A 10,324-nucleotide genomic window follows, 5' to 3' on the forward strand; every position below is an offset into this window, starting at 1 on the left:
CTCTTCACTGCCCAAAGGAGTCTCAGAGCGGCTTACATACTCCTTTCCCTCCCCTTCCCCACAACAGACACCCTGTGAGGTAGGTGGGGCTGAGAGAGCTTTGACAGAAACAGCTCTTTTTCAATAACAGCTCTGACAGAACTATGGCTTGCCCAAGGTCATCCAGCAGGTGCAAGTGGAGGAGTGGGGAATCAAACCTGGTCCACTCACTTAACCACTACCCCAAACAAGGCTTGGATGAATATTGGGACCAAGGGGGTAGCCAGAAAATGTTGGGTGGTGGGGCATTGGGAATCTGGGGGGTGGGGTGGGGAAGCGGGGGAGAGAGAGATCCTGTTGGCAGGCAGGTGAAGAAAAGGCTCTTTCCTTACCTGCCAGCACAACTCCCACAATGCTCCGGGAGTTTTCTAGTGAAGCCGGGAAGGAGAAGCATTGATTTCCCTGCTCTACACTCCACCAGCGTCCTGAAAAGTTAACACTCCAAGAAAAACTTCGGGATTCTGCAGATCATCGAAACCATTCATTTTTTTTAAAATGGGAGAAAAGCAGTTTCTCCACTCACAGTCTCAATATTTTTCATAATCTTAGCAGACTCTTGTGGGCCACCTCTAGCCCCATCCCGTTCATGGGCTAGGATAGGCCGACCCCTTTTTTGATGATGCAATCAGAAATAGGGGTTTGTTGTCGTGTCGTATGTCAATTTGAAATCCCCTTTCCCTTTGGCAATCTGACTTGATGGAACGCCCCCTCCATCCATCCGCCACTCCATCATTTAGAGAATCACCCTTGCCACTTTTGCACTGCAATCCTAAAACAGTCATAACCTTGTAAGCTCATTGATTTCAGTGGACTTAGAAGGGTGTAAATCTGCTCTGGATGGCACGCTGTTATCTGTGTTTATAATTAATGAATTGGAGATAAGTTGAAGATCGTGACAAGCTGTACCACCCTCAGCAGGTGGTAGAATCGTGCTGGCTTCCCGTCTGGGCATGGCTTTGGAGTTCTCAGGCTGCCTCGTTCCCTAATCAGTTCAGTGGGCAGATGGAAACCTTCAGGCTTTCTACTTCCAGGCAGTGTTCCCTCTTAGCTGAGTTAGTGTGAGCTAGCTCACAGTTTTTTTAGCCTCCGGCTCACACATTTTCATCTGAGCTCAGGAAGGAGGGCTCCAGGGCAAACTGATTGATGCAGCAGGCAAATCGCTCGCCTACAGCTTTAATGCCAGGAGCTCACAAAGGCCCCGTTCACACGGAGAAGTTGCCGCGCTAAAGACACGAATGTCAGGCAGATTTTTGGTGCACAATCACACCGCAACATCTGGGAAGCGTAGCGCGCCAATCTGTGGCGTCCCGCCAAAGATGCGGAGTAAAAAAGTACCGCGGAAAGTGCACTAGTATCCGGAAAAGCAGGGCAGGGGCAGGCGTCTGATCGCGGGAGCGCTCTTATCCCGTGGCATCCGGCACCCATCCACATCCCGTCGCAAACCGGATGTTTTTCGTAAGCGCATGTCCACAAACACATAACTGAAAGCAGTGCTGCTCCGCGGAACTGCGCATGCGCACAAACGCAACGTGCTTGCCGCGCCGCTTCTTTGCCACGCCCCAGCATCGCCGTGTGAGCGCCAGTTAACAGTGGAAGCACAAAGCCTTGGGGGACCGTGTGATCGGGCTACCGCGCTTAATTTTCTTCCGGGGGTAACAGCCACGCATCCCCCCCCCCGCGTTATCCGGCCCGTGTGACCGGGGCCAAAGTAGAGTTTTTGCTCACAAGACTCCACAGCTTAGAGGGAGCATTGCTTCCAGGAACTGTTTTTCCCTGTTGATTTCTCTGCCATGGAACCTGTGGAAACCCCGGAAGCACCGGCAAGGATCCGTGGCAATATTCCAGGGGCCTCAATAAATCCACCCCCCGCCAAGTTCCCACACCCTGCCGGAGAGTCTACTTCTCTTGTATCAGTGGGAGAATTCTCTAGAGCCAGAGTCCTCAACACGGTGCCTTCTATGGGTGCCCATCGACACCTTTCCTGCCAAGAGTTTTTAAAAAGCCACGTGGGGCTTTTCGCCCAGCTAGGCTTCTGATTGGCCATTATTTATTTTCATTTCATTTTTTTATTTCTTCGATTTCTATCCCGCCCTTCCCAGAGGCGGGCTCGGAGCAGGAAACGACAGACAGTTCACAAATTATTAAAACCGTTACAACAGTAATTCACCTCAACATTGTTAGAAGATGGCAGGCTTATATATTAATCTATAAGGTCCCAGCTGAGCTGAAGAGATGACCGCAAGAGTACCGGCGGAAGCAAGGATACCACCTCGCTTACGGGGGCAGACGTAATAGGGCAGTGTCAGCAAGGGAGGCCAGATGATTGGCTGTCCGCTGACTCAGCCAAAGGCCTGGCGGAAGAGCTCCGTCTTACAGGCCCTGCGGAACAGGGAGACACAGGGAGGGGAAAAGAACCCTGACCCAAAAACTGGAATCAAGAACCACAAGGGTAAGAAAGAAGTCTGATAAAGGGCCAATATTAAAAACCTAGTTGAAACTTATAATATACAAAAATACAAGTATTTATTAGCAGGGGTCATTTTGTAGAAAAAGAGGTGCAGGGGCTTATTAGCATAACTTATTTGCATAGGCCACACACCCTGACATCACCGGGAGTGTGTCAGAAGGCAACACCCACCGCTCAGGCTCCACTGGACTGTTTTAGATTCCTAGCTTTGGGGGGGGGGACGTGCAGATCTGCCCTCACAGAGGAGGGAGAGCTTGTACCTGAAGGCAGGCCGGGGGGGGGGCTCTGCAACTTACCTGGCTGCTTATTGCTCCTCGTGGCCCGACTGAGGGCTGCTGGGAGCAGAGGGCAGGGCTTGTTGCATGTGCCCGCTCCCTGGGCTCCTTACTGCCGGAGCTCCATTCCTGTGTGCTCCCGCAGGAAATGGCTCCTGTGTATTAGAAAGACAGTTAAAAACATACATAAGGGCCCAATGAACGCCTCGTAAAAAAGGATAGCCTAAATACAAGGGCCAATGCACATGACCCGATGCGTTTCCGCCCTATTGGGGGCCTTCTTCAGAGGTCAAACAATACTGAGGTACACGTAACTTTAATACATATAACAATAAGATAACCAATAAGTGAACATTGGACCCAAAAAAAGGAAGGCTGTAGAAAAAAAGAATCTTGAGTATGAATAATCAAATATTTTTTCCACTTACAGTGTAGTAAAAATGGCTATATTACTTACTCAAGCAGCGAGATCTAAAGACACGAGAGAAAGATGTTTGTGAGGCCTCAAAAGGTGAAAGTCACGTGCCTGGTGCCAAATGCACACTTGCTGAATTAGAACATCTAAAAGATAAAATATATTTAAAAAGCGAATGCCGTAAATAAAAGCCAATATAATAGCAGAGATTTAAAAAAAAAAAATCAGTAAGATACAAATCAACTTCCAATTTAGGTCCAAAAAGCACCTGTGTGGCTATCAAAGTCAGAGCTAGAGTGTCCTCAAGCAAATACCCTGCCCTTCATGACCCAAAGGAGTCTCAGAGCTGCTTACAATCTTTCTCCTCCCCACAACAGACACCCTGTGAGGCAGGTGGAGCCGAGAGAGCTCTTTCAAGGACTGCCCTTGAGAGAACAGCTCGGAGAGAACTTGTGACTGACCCAAGGTCACACCAGCATCTGCATGTGGAGGAGTGGGGGAATCAAACCCGGTTCTCCCAGATTGGAGACGGCGCTCCTAACCACTACACCAAACTGGCTTTCTCCAGTGGAGGAAGCAGAGTCCCAGCCCAATGGGGAGGGAGAAAGTCTCCACCTTCTGCAAAACTGCAATGGGAGAGAGATGGAATTTGATATTGTTTGGGGAGGAAAGAGAACTGCACTGGATCCCATGGACACGATGGCCCGTGCCCGAGGGCCAATAAGCACCTGCAACCAGCTCTGCTACTAGTCCTCATTGTGCAAACGAGGGATCGTACGCTCAACACTGCCCTGTATCTGGGCCTTTCAGGGGATGCCCGTTCTCGGTGGGAAAATGATCGTAATAAGGCTGCATTGACTGATCTTCCTTGACGACCGCCCATCTGAGGAACTATCCGAGCACGGTTTGAAAAACCACTCTTGGGTTGCTGGGAAACGGGCAGTTTCCGGCTCCCGTCACAGTCCAGAGTCGCACAGAACAAAATGGAGCCCACGGTGAGACTCGGTGGACCAGATCTGGCTCCGACTTGGTTCTGTGGACCAAGTTGAAGAAAATGGAATTGGGGGTGGGGAGGGGAGAGCTAAGGCCTGTTCCCTCCCCACGGAGAGGCAGAAGGGAAGGGGTTTGGCTTCGGAACAGAGTCCCCTGGATGCACGTGAAATTATTCCATAGAAGCGGATGGCTGCCGTTCACACTTGCGTCGCAACAGAAATGGAGCGTTAACTTATGAACAAGCAGCATTAACTCACGAAGTTGCCTTTGAACCATCTAGCTCAGTACACACCATTTCCTTTGCTGGGCGGATGCTTTGCAAGACCTTAGGCCGGGAAGGAAAAGATCTTTTCGTTGAATCGGAGAGTCCACCCGAGCCCTTTGGCACGCAAAGCAGGTGCTCAAACCACTGTGCCACAGCACCCCCCCCACACACCTTTATTAGGAGGTGGCCAAGCGTCCCAGGAGAGGGAACCCCACTAATTTGTGATGCACCCCTTAGATGTTTGTTTTGGTGGCGACCAGACGTCAGGAACGGATTCAATTACTGGGTCCGCTCCCCCCCCCCCCCCCCCCCGGGGCCCCGCGCGCGCCCCCCGGTGCCCTGGCAAAGATGGCGTGATTTACAGGTTCATCGGTCTCTCCTGCCGTTACATCCTTAATATTCTTCAACCCTGTCTGGAAGTTCCCCGCTTGGTTGGAAAAATGTACCAAGGCTGAGGACAAAGGTCTTGGCTTTTACAAAAACCTTGTGATGGGGGAATTTGGGGAGACACCACATTATCTTTTTCTGCCAGATGGTTACATTATTTGCAGTGTTAAAAACACAGCCACGGGGCATCTCGTTGCTGCGTTTATGCCAACGCATAAATTCGACCCCCGGCTCAGTTTTTTAACGTTTGTTTTTAAAGTTACTGGTCCTTATGACTGCAAAGATGCATTTGAAATCGAAGGGTAAAAGCTTAAAACGCGGAAGACTAGGGGGAGGGAACTTCAGGGCCCTGTGTAAATTCTTAGTCCCTCTGCTAAGAACTGGAAGCAGATCCCTGTACAGAGGCAGTGCAGTATAGTGGCTATGGAGTTCCTAAGCTTGAACGCTTTCTGTGGATTGAACATTTGTTTTTGGAGTAGGAAAAAGTGTACCGTGTTTTGTGGGTGTGAAATAAAGAGAAAGCTTTCAAAACCTATTTTGTAAATCTTCGGATCTTTTTTTTTTAACATGACATGGATTGCTTAAAAGCCATGCAGAGGGAGGGGGGGAGTTTCATGTTTTATCTGGAAATGCCACATCCGGCAGAGATGAAATCTTTTCCCTGGGGAACAGGGTTGCAAATGGTGGAGAGGGAAATGCACTCTGCGCATGCTTTTTCTCGGAGGAGACTAGGGTGTTGTACTTTTCTCCCCCACTCATTTTATCCACACATCATCCCAATGAGGTAGGTTAGTATATGGGGGATTCATTGGCCCAGAGTCATCCCAATTACTTCATGGTTGAGGGGGCATTTGAACCAAAGTCTGCCGGCTCCTAGTCCACAGGTCTGCCGAGTGTTTTTAGAATGTGGGAGGGGTCGGTTGGGGCTTTTGTCCAGCAAGGCTTCTGATTGGCCGCTGGAGATCTGATTGGCTTAGCACAAGTTTGGAAACACTGTTTCCGCAGCAGCTGCTACCCCGGCACAAGGAAGGTAAGCTACCACAGCTGCTTTGTGGCAGCCACTCTGTGTCTGCGACCACCACCCTGCGTCAGAATTTCAAAGATGCTCGCAGGCTCAAACTGATTAAGAGGACGGTAGAATAAACTCTCTTTCCATTCGCAAAGCGCTTGTCGCCTGGAGGGAATTCTGGCCTCGCCTTAGGCGACCAAGTGAGTGGATGCTGTTTACAAAGGTCTCCTTGTTTCACATGGTCCCATTTGCTTTGGGAACCTTTTTTCTTTTGGCTTTTCAAACAGCCTTTCTCAAGTCCATTTGTTTCGACATCGCCGAGAAGTGCGTTCCGGCCGCCACCCAAAGCCACCGACAAAGCCCCTCAGAGCTGCCTTAGATTAAATTTTTAAAAAACTGAACAGCAGGTAGCCTTCAGGACCCCTTTAAAGAAGAGGCCTCTTCTCCCCCGCAGGGAGCCATTGAAACAAATTGGGTAGTTAAAAACGTGGGCCTCTTCTCGGTTCTCCGTTGCTCTGTGCAGCTATAACGAGTCCAGAGTTCCACGGAGTGTGATTCTTCTTCGTCTTTACACATTGCATCCACAGAGGGGCTTCGCTAGAGTGGCCGAGGTGTCTGCGGCCTTTGAAAACACAGAAAATACAAAAAGTCTCACTCGTCACCAGTGTTCCCTCTAAGCTGAGTTAGTGTGAGCTAGCTCACCATTTTTTAGCCTTTGGCTCACACATTTGAGAAGGGAGCACTCACTGGGGAAGAAGACCCTGATGCTGGGAAAGACTGAAGGTCAAAGAAGACGGGGACGGCAAAGGATGAGAGGGTTAGACAGTGTCATCGATGCAACGAACATGAAGTTGAGCCAACTTCAGAGGACGGCGGAAGACAGGAGGGCCTGGCGTGTTCTGGTCCATGGGGTTGCGAAGAGTCGGAATCGACTGTGCGACTGAACAACAACAACACACATTTTTGTCTTAGCACAGGAAGGAGGGCTCCAGAGCAAACTAAGGCTGTGGTCACATGGCAAGCGTGCCGTGATTCGTTCCTGCTGTAGATTTGATCGGGGATATTCTTAAGCGGGTTCAGATGGTCACACATCCCTTGGCCAACCACTTGCTTTGCAGGACTAGGTTCCAGGCACTGTCCCAGACAGCCACACCGGTCAAGTGGCGGCGTGGCGCAATAAAAAAAATCTTTGTGCACACACATGCGCACAGTGGTGAAAGTTGCAAAAAAACCCCACCCCACTACCGGAAGGACATTCAGACGACCTGATCGCAATCATTGCGAGAGATGGCTGTCCAGATAGGCAATATCGCGGATTCAAAGTGCAAATACCCGGAAAGCACTTGATTTTCCCAGAGTCGGAAAACTCCCTAGGGAACCAGGAGGATCTTGCGAGTGAGCCCACGTCAGTGCGGGAGACGGATGTGGGCGTCTGATCAGCAATTTTAAATGCAAGAGAGAACAGCGGTGAAACCCGATCAAAACGACCGTGTGACCACAGCCTAATTTCTGCAGTAGCCAAATCGCCCGCTCACAACTTTAATGCCAGGAGCTCACAAAGTAGGATTTTTGCTCGCAAGACTCCACAGCTTAGGGGGAGCATTGCTCACCGCCTAGTAGTGCATAACTTCTGGTGGCCAGACAATCTTAGGACCTCCTGGCTATTCTACACACAATAATACCGTATGATGATGATGATGATCATCATCATCCTCTAAGATGTTGCCCGATCCAGCCCCGTAGCCAACAATGTTTTGCTCAGGGGGCCAGTGTTTTTCTCGGGGGGCCTCTCCCATTATCTGTCTGCACAGTACTGCCATGCCATGCTCATACTTCTAAATAACAAAATATTAAATAATAAACACAATAAAAATACTTGCATTAAAGTTGTGAGCGAGCAATTTAGCTGCTGCATGAATTACTTTGCTCTGGAGCTGTCCTCCCTGAGCTGAGACAGAAACATATGAGCCAGAGGCTAAAAAACAGTGAGCTAGCCACACTAACCCAGCTTAGAGGGAGCACTGCTCTTGAACAACGGTTTGGGTTTTTTTTGCTGCCATCTCCTTTTAATTTTAATTAATTAATTTTAATGGAGCTGCGGTGGCTCAAGTGGTTAAGACGCTGAACTGCAGGCTGTGGAAGGTCAGTAGTTCAGCAGTTCGAGACCCGAGTGTGCCGCATGACAGAGTGAGCTCCCGTCTCTAGTTCCAGCTCCTGCCAACCTAGCAGTTTGAAAGCAAGAAATTGCAAGTAGATAAATAGGGACCACTTCGGTGGGAAGGAAACAGCATTCCGTGTGCCTTGGTGTTCAGTCACGCCGGCCACATGACCACGGAAACGTCTCCGGACAGCGCTGGCTCTTTGGCTTGGAAACGGAGATGAGCACCGCAACCCTAGAGTCGGACTCGACTGGCTTTCGAGCAAGGGAACCTTTACCTTTTAATTCACTGGCTTTAATTATATATTTATTGTATTGGATTTTTGTTGCAAGCTGCCCTGAGCCCATCATGGGGGAGGGCGGGATATAGGTCCAAGGAACATTCCCAGCATACCACGAGGTGGGGCCTGTGCCAGGGTCCCGATCTTCTTGGCGCCCCCCCCACCGCCTGCTCACTCACCACCTCCCTGCCTACCCTTCCTCTGCCCGCTCACTTGCAAGAGCACTCCCCCCCCCCCCGGGCCCCAGGCCCCCCATTCCCCTGCCCGCCCCCTTGCAAGTCCCCCCCCCCCCCCCCCGTGCTCCAGGCTCTCCAGCACCACCAGGGAAGAGTGTGCAGACGGTACAGGCGATGCTCCTCATGGTCGCAGCAACGAGCAGTCCGAAGCCCAGTGCTGTTAAAGAAAGGGCATGGAGGTAGCCGAGAGTGTGGGTGGTGGAGGGGTCGTGAGTAGGCACGGGAAGGACAACCGGGCAGGGGAAAGGTCAATAGTGGAGGCAGGGATGGAGGTGTGGTAGTAGGGGGTCGTGGGGGTGGGAAGAGACACGGTGCTCTGAACGCTCTCTGCCCAGGGCCCCTCAAAACGTGGAACCCCACCCCCCGGGCAAACCTGTCCCTGTCAGATTGGAAGTAGGGTCGGCCCTGGTTAGTTCTGGGCTGGGAGAGCACCAAGGCAGACCAGGGTCACTAGGCAGAGGCAGGCCACCTCCGAACGATCCTCGCCTTGAAAAGCCCACGAGGGGCTGCCAGTCGCCATGCATCCCCTGCGGCTTGGCGGCACTTTCCGCCGCCAAGGGGAGATAGTGGGTGGCTCTGAAGCCAAAAAAAACTAAGATCATGGCATCCGGTCCCATCACTCTGGCAAATAGAAGGGGAAGTCGTGGAAGTAGTGACAGACTTCGCGTTCCTGGGATCCCAGATCACCGCAGACTGTGACAGCAGCCATGAAATTAAAAGACGCCTGCTCCTTGGGAGGAAAGCGATGGCGAACCTAAACAGCCTGATAAAAAGTAGAGACATCGCCCTGCCAACAAAAGTCCGCATGGTCAAAGCAATGGTATTCCCAGTAGTCACGTATGGCTGCGAGAGTTGGACTATAAGGAAGGCCGAGCGCCGAAGAATAGATTCTTTTGAACTATGGTGCTGGAGAAGACTCTTGAGAGTCCCTTGGACTGCAAGGAGATCAAATCAGTCAATCCTACAAGAAATCAACCCTGACTGTTCCCTGGAAGGCCAGATAATGAAACTGAAGCTCAAAGACTTTGGCCACCCAATGAGAAGGGAGCCCTCACTGGAGAAGACCCTGATGCTGGGAAAGACTGAAGGTCAAAGAAGACGGGGACGGCAAAGGATGAGATGGTGAGACAGTGTCATAGATGCAACGAACATGAACTTGAGCCAACTTCAGAGGACGGCGGAAGACCGGAAGGCCTGGCGTGATCTGGTCCATGGGGTCGCGAAGAGTCGGACTCGACTGTGCGACTGAACAACAACAACAACAACTGAAGCCAGAAGAGGAAGTTTTCACAGCACACGATTCTTTCCCCATCCGGCAGCTGAGACTCAGGGATGGAACGGCAAGGAGGCCGACAGCTGCACATCAAGAGCCCCAAAGCACACCGCAAGAGATCGGCGCCATCAGGGAAGGAGGCGGAATGTGGAGGGGCCGAGAACGCCTAGGCAGCCGACTCCTCCAGCTCATCTGTCGACACCGAGTTCCTTGGTTCTTTTTTTTTTTTTAAAGTTTTTAAAGTTATTTTCTCTCTAAAAAAAAGTGGGATACAGAAGGGAAGTAAGGGCAGAGAGGTAAAATATAGATCCGTCAGGTTTGTCAAATGTTATGAGTTGTTACGTAAAACAACTAAAATCAGATGTATTACCAAAAGAGGAGAAAAAGAGACTGGATTTATACCCTGCCCTTCACTACCCAAAGGTGTCTCAGAGCGGCTTACAAACTCCTTTCCCTTCCCCTACCCACAACAGATACCCTGGGAGGTAGGTGGGGCTGAGAGAGCTCTGAGAGAAACTGCTCTTTT

The sequence above is a fragment of the Gekko japonicus genome, unplaced genomic scaffold (genome assembly GCF_001447785.1).
Source record: "Gekko japonicus isolate JY-2015 unplaced genomic scaffold, Gekko_japonicus_V1.1 scaffold2671, whole genome shotgun sequence".
NCBI classification, from domain to species: domain Eukaryota; kingdom Metazoa; phylum Chordata; class Lepidosauria; order Squamata; family Gekkonidae; genus Gekko; species Gekko japonicus.